The 25,483-nt window shown below is 39.5% G+C and overlaps 1 protein-coding gene across 5 annotated transcripts in view; it reads right to left on the reverse strand.

Moving 5' to 3' along the window:
- Positions 1 to 25,483, reverse strand: part of DACH2 (dachshund family transcription factor 2) — a 247,206-nt gene that overhangs the window by 20,319 nt on the left and 201,404 nt on the right. The gene's annotated exons all lie outside the window — the stretch shown is intronic.

Consider the following 25,483-nt stretch of genomic DNA (forward strand, 5'->3'; position numbering starts at 1 on the left):
ACTCATTGCTTCTCTGCCAGGCTGCAAGACTCCTGATCATCAGTGAGAAAAGAGACACCTCCTCTGAGCCTGGCACCAATCAGACTTCAAAATTTACTGCTTTAACCTTGTGATTCAGGTGCCAAACTTAAAGTCACTGCTGTTTTTCTCAATTACAGTCCCCGAATGATGAGGGTCAATGAATGCAATTGAGGAGTAGCTGATTAATCCAGTCACTAGCTTTAAGTCAGACTTCATTTTCAAGTGACTGATACAACTTGATAGTACACAAGCATTATTCACTGCTGAGCTTTGCCATAAAAAAACTTCACTTTAAGAATAGTATCTAATCATTATATATACATTTCCTATACACTGCCAGGCTGCCTTAAAATCTGTAGAAACTATCACAAAACAGTAACATCAACTATGCTCTGCTTCATGGAATCCGTGTCCAAGCAGCTTCTCACCTATGTGCTCCAAAATCATTGATTTTGTCCTGAACAAGTGTTTAATAAAACTTTTTCACTGTTTTCAACACAGTGGAAAAATGCAGAGTCACAGAATTATTGAGGCTGGAAAAGACCTTTAATATCAAGTACAATTGTTCCCCCAGCACTGCCAAGGCCACCACTAACCCATGTCCCCAAATGCTACATCCACAGGGCTTTTAAAAAGGGATGGGGACTCCACCACTGCCCTGGGCAGCTGTGCCAGGGCTGGACAGCCCTTTCCATTATGAAATTTTCCTAATATCTAATCTAAACCTCCCCTGGCACAGCTTGAGGCCGTTTCCTCTCCTCCTGTCCCTTGTTCCCTGGGAGCAGAGCCCGACCCCCCCCCAGCTCCCCCCTCCTGTCAGGGGGTTGCAGAGCCAGAAGGTCCCCCCTGAGCCTCCTTTTCTCCAGGCTGAGCCCCCCCAGCTCCCTCAGCCTCTCCTGGTGCTCCAGCCCCTTCCCCAGCTCCGTTCCCTTCCCTGGACATGTCCCAGCCCCTCCATGTCTCTCTTGTCCTGAGGGTCCCAGAAGTGCCCCAGCACTGGAGGTGCCCCAGCAGTGCCAGCACAGGGACGGGCACTGGGTCTGTGGCCACATTATTCCTGATCCAATCCAGGTGCCAGAGGCTTTTCCACAGACCTGCTCTCAGGAATGATGAGGGAGTGTTCTCCTGAAGGACGTCATAAAGCAGGCACTTGGTGTTTGAAGAGAAGAGGGCAAAAAGCAGAGAAATGAGAATTTCACTAAAAAAGGCTGAAATTACAGTTTACAAATTGCCTTTATCTGCGCACTCTTTATCAAGAGGTGCGTAATTATACAGCTTTGACATTTTCATCAGTGTACTCTCATTAATAACAGAAAATTGTATCTATTTATAACTTCAACATATTTACAATATACTCTGATGTTCACGTGGCACTGGCAGTAAAAACACCTGAAAATATTTTATTAATTTAAGCCTTAAAAACAAGGACCTTAGTTAGAGGAGATACTTGGTTTGCAATAATAAAAAATGAAATTAAGAAGTGCAGCAATTCACTGGCTTGACATGAGAAATGAAGTGTTTCTCTGCACATAACTTTAGTCTAAAGTTGTACAGATTAAGAAAAACAAATACAACTGATGTCACCTGGTTAAATTCTGTTCATTTAGGAGAAGTGCTCCCATTAAGGTTCCTAATAAATATATAAAGAGCCTTCAAAATGCTATATTTTATATTCATAACAATTACTTGTAGTTTGTCTATGTTGTTATTATTATTATTATCATTACCCCTGCTTTCTCCTACGAGCTGCTCCTCAGACAGGTTTTGGTATTCTGGATTCCAAAATATTTGAAGTTGTTCTGTGCTTTAAATTGCTTCTTATCTATGGAGAAACTTAAATACTATTGATCTGCATTTTCCATATGGCAATTTAAAGTAACTAGTTATGTTCAGCCAGTAATAGTACCTTGTCGTTCCTCACCACCACAAGGATTATTTCTACTGACAGTGAAGTGAAAATGTTAACTTTTCAATAAAAGGTTAGTAATCAAATTACTGTGGTGTGGAAGAAAAGAGGAAAATAAAAGAAAATAAGCAAAATCCTCCTCATGGTCATTTTTAGGAGATTATAAATTTTTCTCAGCTAACTCTCCTATTAACATTCACAAAGGTTTTTTTCATGGTGATTTTTAAGCATCACTGTAGTCTGACTATTCTTCTACTGAGATTTTAAAGTGTCAGATGAGGATGGGTAGGAGGAACTTGCCAACAACAAAAAAAAAGATTCTTCAATTTTCTTGGCGGATTCAGCTTTTCCCTATTAATGTTGAGATTATTTCTTCAACTATTTTGTTGCAAATATTTATGACTCCATATGGAACAACAGATGTTGAAGAGAAGGGATAGCAGAAAAGACTTCATTTTCAGCAATTACCCTGCTACTTGTTGTCATACTGTAGGTGTTCTTAGTGCATCTATTTTACACACCACCCTGTCCTTTCACACACTGCAAAAATGTCAGTTTGGATAATTAATGTAATAACTGTAGTCCAAATCATTTCCACAATATTCATTTATGAAAAAAAAAAATAAATAGGATAACAGGAGGAAGAAATCAAGAAGGCAGGGGGAAGAGAGGAAGTGCTTTAGCAGTTCTTCTGGAACAGCTGATGAGGAATCAGTTTGCAAAGCTGCATTAGGTCCTTAATAAAAAATCATTCCCTTTGGGACAGATTCCAGTGACTGCCACCAAGAAGAGAAATCATACACGAAACAGAAAAACAAAGCTATCCAAGAAGCAGCGTAATCCTGTAGGATTATACACAGTCAACACCATACAGAGATGACAGGGATGTACTGATTTATGCCAGCATAGTAATTATGACACGACACTTACACAACATATGCTAATATAGTCATTATGACAAGATACTTAACCTCTTAATATATTTTAAAATAGTATCAAACTAGTATCAGTATTATTCCTGTTAAGCTCCATTTCTTAAAGTACATGAATAACCAGCAGTTAAGCCTCCAAATATTTGAAGCAGGAGGAATACTCCATTTCTTGGATATTCCTGGATAATTATTCTTGCTTTATTAAGGTTTATTTTACAGCTGTGTAAAATAGGTTATAAAGGACAATTCTGCTATTATGTCCTCCCCTGCTTAGGCTTAATAAATATTATATTCCACACCATCCATTAAAGCCAAGCAGTGGAGAAAATAGAAGTGGTAGTAATCTCCTTCACAGATGTAAAATACCTTTAATAAAATAAGGGTGTATAACAGTCAAGAACAAATTACTGAGGTCTGCTTTAATAAAATAGTACCCTTAAAGCAGTATTACTCTTAAGGCTCTGACATTCCCACTGGTGATGCAGTGTATCCTTTCAAAGCAGTGCAGCTTGTTAAAATGGCAAGATATCTTTTTGCAATAGAGTGTTTGTGTCCAGGCAGATACAAGGTTTGTATAGAATGCATCCAGGGAGCCATAAAACTGGTGGGAAACATATTTCTCCGTGGTATTTTAGTACTTCGAAAAATTCAATCACGGGGAAAAAATGTTTTGCTGTAAACATCTGAAGAGCATTATAAAAGCAATGGCTTCCCACAGCACCTGCTTAAATAATTTTAAGAGGGAGTGAGTATGTCTTTGCTCGTCTTCTAAAACTTGTAGAAAGCTTCTCCTATTAATTTCCCTGGTGCTGTCAGGCCAGGGTACTTTTAATCAGCAATAATTATGAGTGCAATTGGGGGATGTTCATGGGTAGGATTTTTTGCACTGTAGAAATAAGACAAGTTTCAAAACTGATCGTTAGGAGAAATATGATTAACGGGAAAATATACCCAGAGAGATGATCACCCGAGGAGTCTCCCTCTGAATGAATTAGGAATTCTTCAGATGTCAATGAAGAAGGACTCTGCTTATATATCCCAGAATTCAGTTCAGTTACACGTTGATTTTATAAACCCTGATTATCAAGAAGCATGAGAAATCCATCCCTTTTTAATTCACCTGTTTTCCACAGGTGAGGAGCAGCTCTGTGCTGCAGCTGTGACCAGTACAATTCCTGGCAGCCCTCTTGTTGAACTCCCCAGAAATCTTTAGCCTTGCCCCAGCTCCAGAGCTCTCCCACCTGCACAGAGCACATCCCTGGTCCCACCTGTGTGCCCAGCACTTCCCAGTGCCACCAGTTAGATCGTGCCAGTACCTCCTGCAGGTACCACAGGTTACAGAGCTGAACCCTAACACAACCAAGCCTCTCCTGGGCTAAGAAACAGCCAGAATTTGGCTTATCCCTGCCCTCCTCTCCTCATCAACTAAGAGGGCAAGCCACAGCTCCCCTGACAGAAATGCTGCCCCGGCGCATCGATATTACCCCGCGGTGACAGAGGGATCAGCCTCACATACATCAGCGTTCCAGCAGCTCTCCGTGTGGAGCAGCATGTCCATGGCAACGTAGCACAACTCTTCACCACCAAATAATTACATGATGCTCTGGGGAAAGACAAGTTTTCCTAGCACAGAGCCAATCTATCAACGGGGAAACCTCTCCTGACCCAAATGGCAGCTGCGATCGGGGTATAAATGGAAGCTAACCACCAAGTACTCCACATCCACTACTTTGCAGCCTAATAACTGTGAAGTCTACTGCTGTCACTTGTCCTGAGCGCTTTAAAAAGATCAAATACTGGGGAGAGGAAAGCAAGAGGAAAACTTTGTGCAGAAAGCAGCAGCTATCTCACATTAATCTGCTGTGTTTCTCCTCCAGATGAGCCCAAGCTCTGGGTGGCTGTGGGGAGGTGCTCTAAGCCCCTCAACCTCTGCAGTGACCACCTCATTCACCGTGACTCCCAACACACACGTGAGAGAAAACATCAATTGTAAAACAAGTGGGAACTATTTAATAGAATCAAAAAATAATTATGGTTGGAGAAGACCTCTAAGATCACCAAGTCCAATTGTCAACCCAGCACCACCACCACGCTCACCACTGAACCATGAGAGGCTCATTCCAGGGCCATCTGTTTCCCTCTAACTGGTTACCAGTACAGTGCAGGACTACAACTCCCAGCACCTGGTCAGCATTTTTCCTCTCCTCTTTGCCCAAGACCTTAAGCACTTCTGCCACCAACATGGAACAGCAAAAATCATGAAGTCATGCTCTGCTACAGCATGCACATAGCAAAGTCTGGCAGCAAAGCCCTGCTGCCTGGCTAATTGCATTATAAATGAACTTAGGCAATGCACAAAAGCTGAAAGTAATGCACAAAAGCTGGAGAACTGAGCAATGAAGATTTTTGTCCCTCACAGCCATATGTAGGTACAATCACATGTACCTACATGGTTTCACTGGTTGCAAACCAATCACTAGGAAAATTTGCAGAAATTTCAGGAGCCTTTTGCCTCCAAATCACTAGAATTTACAGCAGACTTCAAGACAAACAAAAAATGCCAGTGGTACCATCATTACTAAATAAAACCTACTAAACAGATTTCTGGATAAGTCCCTTGGATTTATATGCTTCTCAACTAAAAGAAGATACAAAGCAAAACAAATTACCCAGGAACCCAGTACTGCAGGATCTCTTGTGCATTCACAGATTTCAAACCAGCCCTGGATCTCACAGGTGGCTGAAAAAATCCAATTTTTTCATAGACCTGCCACTTTCTGTGGCTTCTCGATTTGGCAGCTGATGCCTGGAGAGGTGGTGAAGGGCCACAGCTGGATCCCAAGGAAAAGCAGAGGGGAGGAGAACAATACCTTCTAAAGCACCCTGCCACTGCAGCAGCTGAAAAACCAGCCCTGACCAAAACCTTGTCATATTCAGTTAAAACCAAAAAGTGAATAACTGAAAAGTATCAGTCTGCACATTTTCTTCCAAAGGCTCCTCACTCCCTCAGTGCATCTGTCCTTCCAGGGGGACTCCCACCAGGCCAGCCAGGAGTAGGAACTTCCTGCTATTAAGTCATATTATAAACTCCATAAGCATAAAATCCTTTAGAAACGTTTAGGTTTTGATGACTGCTCCTGTGACGTACGGCTTTTAGCAAGCCAAGCATTTTCCTTTTCAAACTGCCTCACTCTCTCTGCTGGGCACATTATATTTTCACTTTGGCTTATTCTACCTCCTCACTTTGAAACCCTGCATTACTTGAGAGAGTGGCTGACATCCCCATTCATGATAGTGCACAAAATGAAGCTTAATGAATCCCCAAAGCAATGTACTTCATGTGCTAAAATCAATGTACATTGCCTGCTACAGTACCTCCCTATGAAATGGAGGCATTTGCTCAGAAATTTCTATCTCAACAGGGTCTTTTCTCTTTTTGTAGCGTTTAGCTGCCTTTTGTCTGCTCTTGTCTCCCTCCAGTGTTGCTCAGATGGCAATCTTTTATTCCTTGTGCAAACTCATTTGGAAAATGCTGGATGGGCTACAGCTGTGTACTGCTATGTAAGGTCTAATCCATGTCAAGCAGTGCTTTATACGTGCTGAATAAACACAATGAAGCAATGTTTTAATTGATTATTAAAAAGGCAGGGTTCTAGGCTGAAAGCAGTATTTAAAATCAGATTTAATCAGCTAGTTTTGTACAATTCTGAAAGGTAGTGATGCTGTACATGCTGCCATTCGAGCCCTGAAGTTCTCACAGAGGTTCCTGCAACCCAGGGGGATGAAGCTACTTCTGGGAGGTTTAAACATGCAAGTCCGTGGCTGATGGAAAACAAGCAGTGGGTCAAAATATTAATGAACATCAACCTTACCTGGGAAGGTGTTTTCCCACATAACTTCCATGAAATTAAATAAAATACATGTTTTTCAAGAGTCTGTTCAGGTGCTGGGGAACCTTTGCAGCTCAGTTGTTCTCAAACAGTCAAGTATGTTTCTGTTTCACCATCTATAGAGTCTGGATTTACATGCTCTAGTAGTAAATATTGACTTCATATCAACCTGCATTGCATCTGACAAAGGTATCTATCTAACTTGGATGTGACATCTAGAACCATAAAAAGTCTCTTTATATTATTTGCTTAAACTGACATCTATCAGACTGTGCAACTAAAATTTTTTCAAAGTCAGAAATAATAACAGTAATAATGAAAGGTAATTAATTCATAAGAAAAACATTTATGTGTCAAAAAGAAGTGCCTCTGACCTTCCACAGGACACTGCACCTGGGGAACCACAGATTTCTGAAGGACTACTGGAAAGTTTGGGCAATGATTAATGTGAAAGGAAATCTACAGTCTAAATTTCTCTTTATTCTAGTAAACATTCTCCATGGACTGTATTTCTCTGTGGCACCCCAGGAATTTGTGGGGAAAAATCCCCTGTGAAGCAAACTAAGGTTTGGGGTTTTTTCGTTTTCCTTCCAACAAAAATACCAACATTCTCCTGAAATTCAGGTTGTAAAAACTGGTAATGTCTATTAGGTGAAGAATCTTCATTAGCTTGAAGTACATGAATTATCAATCAAATGAGAAATAATCCTGAAGCAGCTGAAAATGGCAAACTGTTATAATTACAAATGATGTTTTGTGCATGACTGTGTCTCAAGAATTGTTACAGGATGCTGTGGAAAAAAAATCATTTGTATCCACAGTCCAGAATACTATGGTCCATTACAATGATATACTTTGGAGCAGAAATGTCATTTTTTATGTTTCACATTCTTTCTGTTTTCTCCACTGAATCTATATTTTGTTTTATTTTTTAAAAAGGATGAATTCACTTTAGAGAACTGACAGCTTATATGAATATTTTAGTTTTGCTTGCAAGTAACAGGGAAAAAAACCCATGGCATAAAACTCAAGTCCCAAGTTCCCCAGAACGCCTACTGAGAATAAATTCTATGTTTATTTGTATTTCATTTTCCTTGAACAACTGCCTTTCCCTTGGGTATTTATTAAAAGCATAAAAAGAATGAGCCAAATTCACTTCTCAATAACATCTATTCAGCATTGTTGAAGCTTGTAAAATTGCACTAGACTAGCCAAGGGGAAAATTTTACTCACTATTTAGTAAATATATATAATGTTTTTTTCTGGTTGAGAAGATGTATTGTTTAATCTTTAAATTCTCTGCCTGCTCCTGCTTATCAAAGGAGAAAAAGCAGCTGTTTGGTTCTGAATTCATGACCTCATAAAGGGGTAGATATGATGTATAGGCTCAGCTGTGGGTTACTTGGGGCAGTCCTACATGGAGCATTTCCCAGTGCACGTGCTGGAGACTCCAGCAAAGTTTCCATCGACTCCCCTACACAAAGAACTCGTTACATTTTCTTCTGTCCTATTTGCCTGAAGATTCCCATAAATAACCTTATTTGACCTACACTCTAAAATCCTCAGATGGAGGCGGTGTTAGTAGGGGAATGGTGTAAAGTGAATTTGGCCATTGGGAAGGTCTGTTCTCAATGGGAGGCTGGAGGAGCATTTTTGTAGCGCAGCCGGTGCGTGACAGACACATCCACTGCTGCAGAAAGCAAGTCAGCAAAATCCACAAAAATGGAATGAGAGAGAAGGTGCTGCTTGGGCTGTGACCACAACTGAGCTGCTTCACGATGCAGCAGCCAAGTTGTCTCCACGTGTCCCTCCCACCTCCTGCACCGAGTTCACATCAGGTGAGGCTGAGCTGCCCAGGGTCGCTCTCCACCTGCTGCTGCTGCTGTCTTAAAACTGTCTTGATACCATAAAACCCAATTCTGGTTATATAAAATCACTTCTCTCATTGTGGTTAACCATCAGCAGGGGTTTTGTACGGTTTGGTCATGTCTTTTTTAACCAGAGCTTGCAGGAGAAGTCATTTAACACCAGTAACTACAACTCCTGAACGGAGCACGTGGCCCAGGCAGGGGTTAGTGTTTCTTGTCCACTGCTGCCCAAGAAATTACAGTTTATAGCTTTGTTAGTAGAAAAACAGTGTCTTTAAGATCTAAGTCAACGTTTTCAGAAATATCATGGATTGTCTTTATAGCCAGCATAACAACCCCCCCAAATATAACAGCAAGTAATGTGACCATTGCCCTTGGCAGCACCATTAAACTGGGCAGTGAACTACTTCAAATAGCAGCGAGTGTTAAACATTAGTTCTGCCTTAAGTAGGTTGATTTTAACAGTCAAATGTGCACTGCAGTCTATGTGAACATTAAAAGCACCTTTCAAACTTAATTTTACAGAAATGTTAACGACCAGAACAAACTACTGAAGGCAAAGAAGAAAAGTAATTATTTCAACAGATGAAAGGAAACAGTAAATTAACACTCTTGTTTTAAAAGGGGTCTCAGTAACTTATCTGCTTTAAGGAAATACCATTAACTGGAGGGTACTATGGATATTTCGCTTAACATGTTTATGGTTTGGGGTTTCTTTTCTCTTCTGACCTTTAAAAATGAGGTCTGAGGCAAAAGGAGAGCTGTAAATCTTTAAACTGAAATACAACAAGTTCCAGAAACGCTGTATCAAAATCATAGCAATATGTTCCTACATATCTACATTACATGTCATGTACACACACATCCATGCAGTGAGAGAAAGTTAAAAGAAAAGACAGAACAGAACAAAGCCATCAACAGGACAACTTTTATGGCCACAGAGGCCTCTGAAGACTAAGGAAAGGAGAAAGGCAGAACCAGAATGACTCAGAAGTATTCCTAATATACCAGAAGTGCCTACGTGCATAAAAAAACTAGGGACAGCTAAACGAATCCTATTATTACATTAAAACATATCCAGAGAGAGATTTGTCATAGTTTAGAAAATGTTAAGCTATTTGTTATAAATACAAACCACACCAGTTTTTGTACATGAGCTGTTATTCAGTGCAACTTTGAAAACTGTTTAAAAACAGTCACTGGCTTGCAAGCAAGATTTTCTTACCATATGTGTTGCAATATGGAAGCAGATTGTGGATGTTTCCAAAGGAATTTCAGATATATATTTTAAAAATGTTTACAGCAAAATTTAGGTGATCGTTAGGGGTTTTTTTTTGTGGACATTTTCCACACAATAAAAGAAATGTACTGATGTAAATGTGGGGTTTGAAAATAATTTATTCTGCATAATCAGCATGGCTACATATGCTTTTCACTCTGAAATCACTCATTTGCAGACCTCAAATGATGAAATGCTAATTATTCTCGTGACTTATACATGTCCACTTTACAAACATGGTCAAATGCAGAGTTTCTTCAGCAAAGCTGCATTGCTAATGAAAGTGGCTTTAATCTGGGCTTTTAATTAATAGTTTTTCCTAAAGGATACTTTAGTAAAGACATTATATTGTATTGCACACGTATCAATCTGAAAGTGTTTATGCAGATTTCTATAGATCCTAAATGCTATATACACACACATTCACATAAGACATATGTGACCTAAGAGGTAAGGAAAGAACTGCACACAGAATTTAGCAATAGTGAAGTAAATTGAGAAGCAGAAGGTCGGGAAAAACTGATGATGTCGTCTCAGCAAACACTGGCTTTGACAGGAAAGCCAATTTAAGCAGTTCCCACGCCCTATAGCACAGCTCAGCAGCCCCTTCTGTGAACATCTTTTTGATGCCTATTTTTAAACTGCATCATATAAAGAGTCTCTTCACTAACACCTCTGGATGATGTAGGATTATTATTTTGGGGAGACGTTTTCTTGCTTAAGGTATTTTGATGTGGAAACAGCCACAATCTGGTTTGTTCTTACACATTATTTAAATCATGGCAGTCAATGTCATATCACCCTAAAAATAGGAGTGAGAGTTTAGTCTTTTTTTTTTCTTATTTTGCTAAATGAGCAAAATATCTTACTTTGTCCAATTTAAAGACGACATTGAGGAAAGTGTGGAAAAGTACCCACATGAAAGGAGAAGTCTACTCCACAAATTAACTCTCCCTTTAGTAGCCTGTGTTCATTTGAGGGTATTAAGGGGACAACTGAAGGAACAAGCAGCTGAAGACAATCCTTCAAGATAGAATTATAAGCTGGAAACCCTTTAAGCTTTGTTATTAGACGCACCCAGAAACTGCCAGATCCACTACCCAACCCAAGCTGCATCCTGCCACCTCTGCATCCATCACCCAGTTGTTGGATCAATCATTATTTGGTATTGAGATGTGATAAATACCACCACGTTCAAGCCTTCAAACAGCCACTCCTTCAAATCCACAATGACAGCGCTGTTGCTATAAACATATCTGCATCAATCATTAGGGTAAGAATTATTTGTGAGCCAGCAGCCTAAAATCATGAGTTTTAGCTGCACACAGCAAGGTATACACTTATTTAAAAATAAACGTGAAATTCAGTCTTCCACAAAAGCAGCAGTGTCATGAGAAAACTCAGGCTGTAAGTTTTGTAAACGCTGCGTTTTCAATATTAGAGTGTCAGTCTTCATTCACTCTCTGACAAGGCTGTCAATCAAACAGCAATCTAGTTTTGTAAGACTTTAACCAAAGATCAAAGCAATGATACTGCTGAGTTCACATTACCTACCCAGAGATAACTACTTGAACACTCTCCTAGTGCTTCATCGATATTAACTTTGCTCTGCTCCTTCCAAGCAAATAAAACAGGACGAAGTTTGACAGCCCTGCTGGCTCGTGCCCTCAACCCTGATCCAAACTGAATCCCAGGCCCACTCCCTCTACCCCTTATAGCTCCTCCTGGATATTGAAGGTGAGGATTGCAGGACTTGCACTCGTTTAAACTTCAATTAAAAGAAAACGAAATGTGCTTTCTGTCTCCTTTGGGGAACACATCGAATGTCTTTTCCTCAATAACAATAGTTGGGCAATAAAAAGATGAGTGAGCAAAATGTGGTATATCATCGTTTTGCCTTTGACTTCAGCCCAATGGCAAATGAAAGGCATCCAAAATCAATTTCAAGAAGCTAATAAATTCAGTATGTGAAAGCAGTGAAAATATAACTTTTGCAGCCTCATCATCAAGCTGATTTGTAAGCAAAGCTGGGCCCAATTCCTGCACACTATGGCACCCATATTTTCAGTTTCATGCAGGTAATATACTATTTCTACACAGTTTATATTCTCAGGCTAAACACAGAGATATATACATATATATCTTCTTTCCACAAACATATGTCCTGGTAATATCGTAATAAAAATCTCAATGTGCTCTGCCCAGGAAATCGTGTCGATCTCTATCAGGTGCTTCCTCCAGTAACAGTGAAGGGAAGGTGAAGGCCAACGCTGCATCAAGGGCACTCCTTCCCACAGCTCCAGGATTTCCAGGAGAGGCCTCTTTATGGCAGCCCAGGGAGGGGCTGTTGGGGTTTTTACCTGCTTGTTAGCTGAGCAGTTCACCAGACCATGCTCATCCACAGGCAAGCTTCCAAAGGGAAGAGAATTGACCATAATCACAATTTAACACACTCCTTGAACAATGCTGAGTACCTGCAATGTCTGCCTCTGGATCTTAGTAGGGAGTAGGACAGAGGACTTTCACTTACTCCAAGCAGTTACTTCACATTTACATGAGAGGAAAACCCGATCCACAGTTACTATCATGACATCAGAAACCTTGATTCAGGGTCAAGTCCATCCAAGCAATTCAGTGGCAACTGGCCTTAGGAGCTCTCTGCCCTTTACTGGGGGTATCCTATGAGATGAGACTTTGCAATGCCACTACAAATAAACTATTTAGAAAGGGAGGGATGGCACGGATGGACCTCTCCTGGCTTCTAAGACCAGGACCAGCTCCTAAAAAGTAGTGACAATGCAACACCTCTGGTTACACCACAGACTTGCATGAAAAAGCACCAAAAACTACAGAGCCAAGGCATGTGAACAACCACGTGTACAGCAGGGCTGGGAACCACGGGGCTGGATTGGAAAACTGATGGAATTTCTGAGCAGCAGTTTCTATTTCTGGCATAGCCCATCTATGCCATGCCTTTCGGATTTTTGGTTGATCTCAACCAGCTGCACACAGTGATAGTACAGGAGGTACCCTACACTATTTAGAAGTCATTAACAGTGTTAAAATTTCCTTGGGATGTGGTACTTACTTGAAAAGAATAAATAAATCAGAAAGAAAAGCAAAACGTCAAAACCAAAGAGGTTCCTGACCTTGGAGAGTTCTACATCGATATACAGATTTGTTTCCTAGAGAAAAAAAAAACAAAAAGACATAAAGACAAAAAAGTGAAGGCAGACAAGCTGGTGCTGGATAGAGCTTGAATTGGCAGGGTAAAATGTGGCTAGAGAGTGTAACTGAAGAAAGATGGAATACATGGACTGAGGACATGTGCGAGGTTTAGAAAACAGCAGGTGGAGGAAACTGTGGAACAGAATTATATTTAAAGGAGAGAAGTTAGAACTAGGTGAGAACAGTACAGGAATCACACTCCGAGTGTAAAGTATTGCTTTGTCACTTAGTTCATACTGTGAACATGTCCAGGTTTTTCCTTCCAAGACAGCAGCAATGGGAAATGCTGTTCTTTCTTACTCTATTTCTTCACCAGGGCATCACTCTCCTCAGATGATGGCAGCTTTTGGGAGTCTGGACTGTTGTTACAGGACCTATGTCAAGTATTTCCTCACACTGAGGAAAATACCATGCTGATTTTTTGTGTTAGAAGTATCAGATCATGTTTCCTCTGTCTTTACTCCAGAATTTTACTGACCAGATGAAACTGAGTAACTATAAAACCCAACTAAAATCTGAGTAACACTGTAAAACCCTCTTTCTTTTTTATTTCTTGTATCTCCTTTACCTGTTCACCTCTCATGTTTACAAGCAAGAAGAAATAATGATTTTCTAGCCTCAAACACCGTTTCTCCAGCTGAAGGATCTGTGCCGTGCCTGCTCTCCACACTTCCAGCTTTCTAAACCACATCCATCAAAACCCAGAAAGTCTGAGAGATTATGTTGCTGATATTTCCGTAATACTGAACAAGCACAAGAGTATCTTTCAAATCTCCTTTGCAGATAAAGCAGGTTATGAAGTGCGTGTGCATATCTGCAAGTCACCTTTAAAACAACTGCTCTGTGCGTGTGGAACGAGTCGCCTGGATGTTCCAACACTGCTTTCATGTCATCTGTGCCACTGACTGCACTGCCCTACCCCACCCAGCACAAACCCACGGGTCTGTGATCATACAAGGCTGGTGTGGATGGCAGCAGAATGCTAATACAGGCAGGAGGTACACGAGCACATATGTTTTTATGTGAAACAGAAGTCGAGCTGTGAACACAAAGCATCACTCACAGTGAGGAGCTCTGCGAGGAGCGAGTCCTGTCCACCTCAGCTGAGCCCCTCACCACATCTCTGCAACCTCGAGGCAAGGACAGCGGGGTCCTGCATGTGCTGGGGTGACCCCTGCTCTGGGAGGACTCCTACACACCATGTGTCTTTCTCCACTGCCCAGAGGAACACACAGCTAAGATTTGATGCATTGTGAACCGCAGCAACATTGCAAAGGCCCCTCTTAGATGTTCAAGTGGTTAAAGAGCTCTACATTACAAGTACCTGTTCATAAAACATCTTTAAACTGTTTCTGTTGCTGAGCAGCCTGATCTGAACCAACTGCACACAGCACTATCACAGAGCATCAATTACACTCACTTAACATACTTACAAGTCATTAACAGTGTTAAAATTTTCTTGGGGTGTGGTACTTAATGAAAGAAAACAAAAAAACCCCACCAAAACCAAACAGGCTTTTATACAGCACCACATTTCAAACAGGTGGTGCTGTCCCTTCCCAGGCCACTTGTCAGGCTTTGCTCAGCATACAGTGATTTTACGTAGTTTTAAGCACGAATTACCTGCACTCAGCCCTTCTTGCCCCAAAGGATTTTAAATTAATTTTCAAAATCAAAGTTTAAAGAAGCTAAACTTTTCTGTTTCCTTTTATCTTTGATAATTCCTCCCAAAAATAGTTTCTCCTAAATTCTGACAGTTTCTCCTGTAAAGACAGCACTTTTATAAAAGCATTAAAAAAACAGAATAAACTTAAATATAAAAATGCCTAACTGTATCTAAGTCTTCATTTAGTTGAAAAGTTTTGATATTATCTCTTATTATTTATTCTTCAAAGGAGAACAGTAATTAGAAAAGTTCTGCAAATTTGCACTAATGAAGCAGAAAAATCTGCTATGAAGTAATGAATTTTATTAATCACCATGTAAGCAAATAATTTAAAAATATTAAAAATATAAATATACCTAGCTCATTTTTATGAATTTTATTGTAGTTTATGTAAAATTACTTACAGGTTATTTCAAAGAATGGTTTGGGTTGGAAGGGACTATAAAGCCCATCTCATTCCACACCCTGCCACAGGCAGACACCTTCCACTAGACCAGGTTGCTCATTTCTAAGGCTTTCTAACAACTTGAGCTGGGAATTGTAATATTTCCTAAACACTGAAAAAGAGAGGATGCTTAAAAATGCAGCAAAATTACATAGCTGAATCTGAGCAGAAACAGAGAAAGTGCTGGGATTCGACAGGACATGGAGATCAGGGATCTCTTCACCAAACTGGTGAGGTTTTACTGCAACTGCAAACCCACATCAACACCTTTCCCTGGTTTTGACTGTTATCAACTGGCACTCAAAAGGAAGCCCCAAGTCCTTGTTTTGTTTACACCTTTCATTCCTTCCCCACAAGCAGCATCTTTTCTTGCTTTCCTCCTGACATGTCTCTAAATCCAGGGGAAAAAAGGCTGCCATTAAACTGCCTCACGACAGCACATGTTAGCACCATTATATGAAATAATTGCTCCTTGGGAGATTCTAGACAGTCAATTAACCCCCAATTCACGACTCAAGTGGCAGAGCCGACACTCAATGAATAAAGGGTAGGGGTTCAATTCTCAATTAGGATGAAATTTTTTCCTTAATAGTTTAATCTTGTGGTCAATTAAATTCCCCAAGCGTTGTATTAATTATTATATGAATTCCAGGCAACTTCTCATTTAAGGTTAGTTATGGTGTACCACAACTGGACCAGAGTCCAGGGCTTAAATTTTTCAAAAAGCCTATTCTACCTTCAGGACAAAAATACTCTTTTCTGGAAAACAGGAAAAGAAATGTCTTTACATTGTGCTTTCCTAATCTGGAATACTTTAAATGTCTCCTGGATTTTATACCAGAGCTTGCATTATGTCACAGATCATTAGAACCCTGTTTACTGCTGCACCACATATTCATATCACCAGTTGTATTAAAAAGGATTTCTAAACAGACTTTTAAGCATTAATCTCCTCTCCAATTGCTGAGCTTTATTCCTATATTGTTGGGCATAACAGCTTGGAATAGTAGCTTACTTTTCCATCTGCTAGACATATAGAGACTATCAGTTTGTGAAGTACTTTCTTGGTACTCTTTTTGTTAGAATAAAGTCCTGGATTTCCTCGGGGAAGCAAGGGACATATGCTGATGCTCTATGGTTTCTGAGTTGCTGCAGAGATGAATTCTTCTTGGCCAGCTTTCTGTTGAATAGGTGCTGGAATCATATAAAACAGCAACTTGTGAAAAAAAACCCAACAGTAAAATGGTGAGTTCCCCGGCCAAATCAGTGATCTTTTTTCAACTAATTATTTTTCTTGCTCAAAACGAAGACAGTTTGTCTTTGAAAAGACTGTCTATCATTAAAAAAGAAGAGTATTGAAAGTTTTTGAAACAACTATAACAGATGTCATAGCAGTTGAAAGTACAATTAGAAAGCACAACGCCGCAGAAATAAAACTTCAAACAAAAGCGGAAAGAGTTCTTTGTGCACATCAATAATTTAGAATGATTTAAGAACTGTTTTATAGATGCAAGTGGAGCTCTTTCTGTCTATATATAAATCGAATGTGGTCTTTATAGGCAAACAAAAAGGGAATACAGTCCTTTTAAATTATTTTTAGGATAATTGTTTCCACAACAAACATCATTATTTATCAGTTTTGAAAAGAAGCCAACTGCCAACATTTGAAATGCACAAACCTTGGCACACAACACAGAAAATGGTAATCTCCCCCCTTTTCAAAAACCAGTTTTGCATTTATTTTTCACATTTGTCGAGTTCTTATCTAAAAGCCCATGCAGTGTTACCTATTTCTATCAGAAATCATTATATTTTATTTCTAATCACCTTCCCGTAGCTCATTTTGCAACTCAGGAAGGGAAACCTTTATTGCTACCAGATGCTGTTCCCTTCCTGCTCACTCACATATTCCTATAAATTGATTCAACAGCCTGGAAAACAAGGTTTAATAGGTATTATTATGCCTTCTGGATTTCTTCTGTTATAATCTCTCTTTTTAGATAAACAGTCTCATTTTAGTGATGAAAACATTCTAAATGCACACTGCAGCTCCTTCAAGTAGTAACTCCTCCAGGACAGCTGCAGCATGTGCATGACTGGCTGCACTACTGGGGGCCCTGTGCCAGCAGGACTTTCTCTGTAGCTTTATTTCCATGTGCAAACTTTAAGAAAAAGAGAAAAATCGGCAGTTTTGTGTGTAGAGAGCTGAGATTTTCCTTTTTACATAAGAAGGAAGATTTGGGAATAAAAGGCAGTTGGTGAAGCTCTAAGTCTGACTAAGAGGAAATGGGAAGAGACATTCTTTTAGCATCATGGAAGAAGAGAAATCAGTCCCTCAACTGCTTCTATTTCCATGTTTGAACATCAGAGCACACTGGAGTCCACCAGCATACAAACAGGGAGGCCCCAACCCAGCCACTCTGCTGCTTCAAATAGCAACATCAACATGAAAAAAATCTAGGAAAACTACAAATTGCAAACTCTGAGACTTCAGTTCTACCATTAAAACTGATTATTCCCTATATCTTTGTAGGTTAGCCCTCATAGCTGAAAAAACCTCCACAAAAATCCTGCCAATTTAGCTACCACTGTTCCAGAATGATAATCATATTTGCAGATACTTGGGACCATTTAGCTTCAGCATTTTATGTGACTGACGATATATGGGCTGCTGGTTCTGTAAAAATTAAAACTCCAGCCTGATTTATACTGTATTTAATACAGGCCATATAGGCAGTGATGTTTACAAAATACTAATCCTAAACTACGGCGCTGAAAAGTTATCTTGTATATTAGAGAGAATTCTTATTATGAATCAGACTATAATCTAGAAGTGCCTGACTTATTTTTTGCTGAGATTTCCAAACATGTGTACTAAGACAAATTAATAATTAATGTTCTTGGAGCAATAAAACTGCCTCTCAGGAATTCATTTAATAGTTTTTGAATATTGGTTGGTTGGTTTTGTTTTTTTTTTTTAAATTTCAAAAGCTTCATACAAAGAGAGAAATTATGTCATGATAGAATTGTTATTATCATTATTATTACTCCTGGTGACTTTACAAACATATTACGATTTCTTTATATCAGTTAAAAGAAGATTCAGTAAATATAAATATAGTGTTTTTATAGAGCAATTTCAAGCTCTCCTTTCTACCTAAATCCCTTCTGCCTGTGATGCTGGAGGCGATACGACAAAAATGTCAAAAGTCAAACAGCAGCTCTGGTGACTCCTCCTTTAATATGTGAATTTCTCCACACTTTGCCTGGAGGGCACCTTCATTACAATCACTTTCTAGGTTTTAAAACCAACAAAAAAACAAGGCAACAATAACAAATACAGGCCAGTCTCCTAATTGACAGCATCTAAAAAGTCTCCAGAGGTGGCAGATGCATAAATAACACGTTATTTTCTGAACAGTTCCTATTTCATGACCTGTGTGAGTAGGCACGTGCACACACACATATTCCATTTTCTGCTCCAGCTCAGCTATCTACCAGAGATGCTCCATCATCTAACATATTCTACATCAAAAAGGCATCTTCCACCACACCAGGAGAGGTTCTCCACTGAACTGTCATGAAAATTTTTACAGCTCTGTATCCCCTCCCTGACAACACGCACCCGAATAAGCCACGGGATACGTCAGCAAATTCACACAAGCCAAGTCAAGCTATCAAAATATCACACAGCAGTCCCTGTGACGGGTAAAAGACAGAGATTCAAAACTATACCATGTTTTATAGATTATAACATCTCAGAATACACCTGGAAGCAGGATGTTATTTATTAAACTACTTGTTATAGCCTGTCATATTCTGTCAACTAGAAGAAAAATCTGCTTGGGAAACTACTGTCATACAGACTACAAAATAAAAGAAAAAAAATAAATCAGTTGGTATTTTGAGACCAACATGAAATGGCCAAGTATGACCAGAGAAGTGTGCTGGGGAATTTTGTATTGGGATAATCACTGTCTCTCTAGCTTTGTACTTTCATCCAATTTCAGAATTCACAAGTGTCTCTCCTTCCACCTTTTTTATCAATCCTAGAGTACCTGACACAAGAAGGATATTCAGAGCTGGGAATCTTCAGCAAATGTAAGCACTCTCCTCCCAGTCTGGTGCAAGGATGACCCAGGCAGCCTCTCCTATGGGCTTTTCCCAGCACTGACCATTTAGCTCACACAGGCACTGATAAAATACTTCCATTTGTGTAAAAAGGATTATGTCCTCCTTGTTATTCTAATTCTATTTCATAGAACCATGGGATGCTTTGGGTTAGAACGGACCTTAAAACCATCCTGTTCCACCCTCTGCCACGGGCAGGGACACCTTCTACTAGCCCAGTAACACTCACTGCCTGTACAAAAAACCACTTCAAGTGGTGACAGGCTGCAGTCTGTTTACTGGATGGGTTCAAACACAGAAAAACCTCTTCCTTCCCTATGTGTAGGCATGGTTTGGACACACAAACACATGAGCAAAGTTTCCCAGGAGCAGGTTTGGTGCTTCTCAGAGCACAAGCAGGGAAGGCTGAACCCCTGTCAGCGCATTCCCCAAGATCTCCAGGATTTCTGTAACATGAGAAAAACATTCAGCAACCTCTCAGGATGCATATTTTTCAGATCTTACTGCTCATAATGAGGACTGAAGGCAAACTTATTAAATAACTCACAGACATTAAGAATGTCACCAGCTGCAGGTCTCAGGTTAATGACTTTGCAACAGAGGCATCAACAAGCAGGGAATTCAAAGGGTCAGCTTTAATATCAGTACTAACTCTTAGGGAAAGGTTCCTGGGCCTAATCCAAAACCTTTCTTAGGTCACTGGGTGCCAATCAGCAATTTTTCTCCTCTTCTTATGCTTTTCAAATCTGATATAGTTCAGTAAGATGGACTTAAATAAAAAAATCACAGCATTGGAGGAAAAGTGAGAATGGTAACTCAGAAGCGACAACCTGACTTTGGAGAGTGGCTACCTTAATTCCCTCTTATTTGCCTATTTTACTGCACACAATTACATGAATAACCTTACTAAAAAATTTTGTCCAAAGCCTTTTCAGTAAAGAAAATTTGATTTTTCACCATGTTTATACAGACTCGTAATATGTAGTGTTTAGAAAGCAATACATGACTGAAATCTACTACATAAAACATATTAATAAATTATATATCAATGTAAGAAACTGCCTTGGTCCATCTGAAAAGATAACTATGAAGCAGGTATTTTACTCTTCAGAAAAGATGCATTCATAAAATAATTCTGCAAATAAAGATCTAATATAAACCTAATGTAAACTGTGTGACCTTGGAGTACTTCACTAACATCTCTTGCCTAATTGCCCTTATATTTATAAACCTTTCAGCAATGGTTATGCACCCAATCATATTTATATGAGTCCAGACACTTTAAAAATTAAAGCTTTACCTTCAATGTCTATTTACATTTTGTGACTCTAAATGTTAATAGAGTTTGCCTTGCTTTCATGGGTTTGGGTTGGTTTTTTTTGACTGACAAAAGATCAAATTACTCTTAGGCCACCATTCTAACAGTTGTCAGTTCACTTGTAGGTTAAATTTAACAACAAAAAAAGTTGTGGAAAATGCCTTTACCCCAAACAGAGCACTCGACTTCTTATACTTCAGTATTATCAGTAAAAATATCTCCGAATTATTCTCATTTCCACTGTGTATGTCACTTAAGGTTTTAGGAAAAAGAAACCCTTGCAACCCTTAAACTTGTATATTATTGCATCCACTGCTGATGAAACAACCCCAGGGTCTCCAACATAGACACTCAGAAAACAGAATGAACCAGAACTTCACTTCTAGTTTTGGGAGTTTTTCATATATCTCAAGAGGAGACTCATGAACACATTTGTGAAAAAAGTTGCCTTTTTCTCATTATATCTTTAACATGCCAGTATTGATACGTCAAGGGAACAGCCTGGGGAGCATTTGAAGTGTTGGCACCTATCGCACACTTTGCATAGAGGCTGCTTGGTACAGCTCTGAGCTCCTTGTTCTCTTCCTTACTCCTTTCCCTCTCCATCTGGATGCTTTCAGATTAATTGTTGGGAAAGTCCTCTCTCTAGAGCACAGCCCCCTCCACAGGGCCTGGTGCTGTTTCAGGTGTTCTGCACCTGCTCGTTCCCCTCCCCTCACATCCTGAGTAACCCGGTCCTTTGGCAATGCTTAATTTAAACAGCATAAAACCTCTTTTCCACTAATGAAATACAATAAATAAATCCTGTTATTCTTTCATTACCGTAGTCTATGGCCAGCTGAAAATATTTCACTCAGCTGACAGCAATGATGCAAAATTCCCCTCTCCTTGAAGCAATAAAGGGAAAGGTGTTCTGTAATAAACAGGGAAGGGAGAGTTGCCAGATGCAGAGGTTGGGAACTACAATCTACTGAAACATGGGACACAGCCCTGGAGCCTGGATTTGTCGTCTAGAGATGCAGACAACTGGACTAAAGGAGGGGACATCATTGCTGGGAAATGCAGAGGAAGTCACTTTCTCTGCAAATATAATCTTTATTTCTACTCAAACACTGCTTGAACAGTGAGTCATTAATGACATTTTCCTATGAAACTTTACTCTGCTTTGCTTAGGGTGGAGCACAGCACCCAAACATCCACGTGACCACGTTGTCCATGTCTGGATAACCAGCAGTATTAGTTGGGGGAGCAGGTTCCAAAGGATCAGACTATGGCTAAACTGTTCCCATTGGAGACACCATGAACATCCCCATTGATTTCACTGTGGCAAGAGCTGGGCCAGTGGCTTTTACTGCTCCAGCCTCTGTTAGGAGTCTGAAATATTTCTTGTCATGCAGTCAAACAGAATAATTGTACCAGCATCTAAATCCAGCTGGAAGGCACGGCCAAATTCTTTTCTGGCTCATTTCACCTTCCTAATGCCAGAATTTATATGGAGGTTTCCGTAAAGCCTACACTGGGCTGTGTCAAACACAATCCTTTCCCATACAGTACAGATTTTTTCCGGGATATATACTGAAGCAGATGAATTTAAAATGCAATTTCTGTGAGGAATTGTGCAGGTAAAACATGGGACTGTGTTCTGGGGGAAGGGGGGGTGGGGATTTTGTAACTGTTTCCTTGCACTAGTGATTCCAAAATAAAGTGTAGATTACTCTTCATACAGTTTTCACTCACACTCCAACATGGATACACAGGCAAAATGCTGGTGTGACATAATGGTTAAAGACATTTCACAAAAATATAGTATAGTATGTAATAAAAGTAATCTTTATATAAAAAGCCCAAACAAAACAACTGGAAACTTAAAAAGATGTTTGACTTTGTTGTCCTCTAATGTTAACCCTGACCATACTTCCTAAAAAGACGGTGAAAGGATGCAGAGTAATTAAGACTTAATGACATTTCTCCTTCAAAAAGCTTAAAGGTATGGGCTGTAATTGGGTTCTAACCCCTCTACACCCAGACAGCCACCAATTCTAGGAATTCTGCCCCACCAACATGTGCAAACAGATCAACACAATTGGAACAGCCTCACATGAACTGTTTTTTAAAGAACTGTTATTAAGGCATATTCTCTTCAGCCCTAATTACCTTGAAATTATTTGATGAGAACAAAGTGGCACATTTTTGTCTGGTGCCGAGATCACTCAAAATGGGACATGGAAAACAAAAACTGAGTATCCTGAGGGATATCACAGTATTTGTCTATAATCACTACAATCTTTATCATTTTCTATGCTAAGATTTCACATGGGTAGCGCTGCTGATAAATTGTAGTTACTTAATTTTCAGTTGTTGCTACCTTAATTGTTACAGAGAGCTTAGCTTTCTAAAGTTATGTCAAGGTGTATAATACAAAAGCATGTTCAATATATGCCTTCAATAATTTCTTTGTTGTTTGAAAACTTCCAACTTACAGCAAAGCTGGCATTTTATGGCCTGCAGAGCTATAAATCATTTTTAAAATCATGATGATATTACTCAAAACAGATGTGAAAACATATGTTTGCCACGGTTGTATAAACCGCTTACTTGTCATACTTAATAAATGTTGATACTTTTATTTTAACTACATTCCTTCTTAATAACTTTGAAAATCTTTTCCATGGTAAATATATTTTGCCTTAGTAAAAGTAATGGCAGGTTTGGAAAAACAAAGCTTGCTCTGTATACAAATTACAGGTATATTTTTTGCAGAGCAGGGCAGCACAGATCACACTCTTCAGTGACTGTCCACAGCTGACTCTACAATTCAACATAACTGAGGAGCACCAGAGCCCAAAATAATAACCCACGAGAGAATAATAACAGTACTGGGAACAAGGAATCTATACAGGAGTCAGACAAATCCTTGAGGAATAACCCCAGTGGTGTGGGGTGACAGAAGGGCCCAGCACACACTGGCTGGGGACTTTCGGAGCTGAGTTCTGACTGTCCTACTCGTGCATTTCCTTCAGTTACTGGGTGCCCATATCCTGTAAAACAGAGATTCCTACAGCAATACAGGTCTGCCACACTGCAAATGCAAAATCAGCTTGGAATTGCTGGATATACACTGTTGGTGCCTTTAAAATTTCAGCATTTTTCCCACTGGAACACCATGAAAAGGTTCAGGTTCTGGAGCTGGGGGATTACTTGAAAATCACATCTTTACTTGGCAAAAATAAATAATTTCTCATTCTTGACCTGTGCAGACCAAGCAGAAAAGCAGAAACTTTATTCTATCCTTAAACATACTCTAACACATCTCGTGATTTTGAAGCCCTTTTTTCTGATGCAGGTGAGTCTCTGAACACTAAATTAATCCCGAAAATATGCCCTAAGTGCATGCAGAACTAACACACGTATAAAGATGTATTTCCCAGTATCTAATCAATTAAAGAAAGGTAACACTATGCAAAAATGTGGACCAGGAAATGAATAAACCTATACAACTTCAATCTTAAGGTGATTTATGGTACACAAGTTGTCAGCATCAGATCTTTGTGATTTTATCCCTGTTACAAGAATACTCAGTGATCTCAGGAGCCTGGGAATTGGGATCACAGGTGGTGGGGGTTCAATTATTTTCACGCTTTTGAGGATTTCTGAATTATCTTTTCAGATTTTTAAACTGTGCCTTCCTTCATCCATCCTGAGTGGCAGAACTGCTACTACCAATAACTACACGATTTGCATCTTTGAACCCCACAGGATATTGAATTGTTTCGCTGAAAAATGACTGAACATGTGGCAAGAACCCAGGCACAGTTCAACAAAATTAAAATCAACTACACTTTCAGATTTAGATTAAATACTCACTGTGTAATTACCACAGAAATGTAATTTTTAAGTCTTAGGAGTGAAGGTATGGCTGTTAACTGTAACCTCTGGTGCTGGTCCATAAATGTCAACAGGAGTCAAGAGGGAAGGATTTAAGCATGATGATTCAGAAAGAAAATTATTTCAGAATGGCACAAAAGGGCTCTTTTGGGGTTCATAAGGAAAGTGCTTAAATGCCCAGAGAAACCAGTGAATAGAAAACAGCTTCTTCTGCCTTCAAGGAGAGTTTAGTGTGAAAATACAAAATATAAAGAGGAAGTTTCAGTCTTCCTACCCAAGACTGGATCAGACACAGATCCCTTAAGGAACAAAGCTGCTGTACAAAATCATGAAGCTCCTCAAATAATTTTATATAACTCTGGAACCACAGGGCACGTAAAGCCTCCAAATTCTCTTCTGAACAGCTCGTAAAATTGTCTGTACCTGCCTTTTTATTCTTCTCTGAAAATACATGAAAATTACCTCAACTGTAATATAAATCAGTTTGTTTTCATTTATGATAAAATGATAAGTATGAACATTCACAGCAGACTTACAAGTACATTTAGATTATTTTGCCTCCTCTTTCTTTTCTTTCTTTTCCTTTACATCTTTTTCACTCTAAAACCTCCATATCTCCCTCAGTGTATCTCACTGTAGTATTGATCCAGAATTCACTTACCTTCAGTTCTCTTTATTTCTTTAACTATATCCCATCTCCTTTTTTTTTTTGCAGGCACACATTTTGCCTGGTGCTTTCTGTACATAATGCCAGAATGAACCTGTCATTATTAACAGGATTGATTTTTTTTTATTATATTTACAAGGAAACAAAACAGCTGCTGCTTCTGCTCACACCTGAGTATCCACCTTCTTCAGTACCCAACAATGACTGCAGAGAGAACCAGCAGAGGAGACACATCCCTGCCTACAGA

This window comes from Pseudopipra pipra, chromosome 13 (genome assembly GCF_036250125.1).
Source record: "Pseudopipra pipra isolate bDixPip1 chromosome 13, bDixPip1.hap1, whole genome shotgun sequence".
NCBI classification, from domain to species: Eukaryota; Metazoa; Chordata; class Aves; order Passeriformes; family Pipridae; genus Pseudopipra; species Pseudopipra pipra.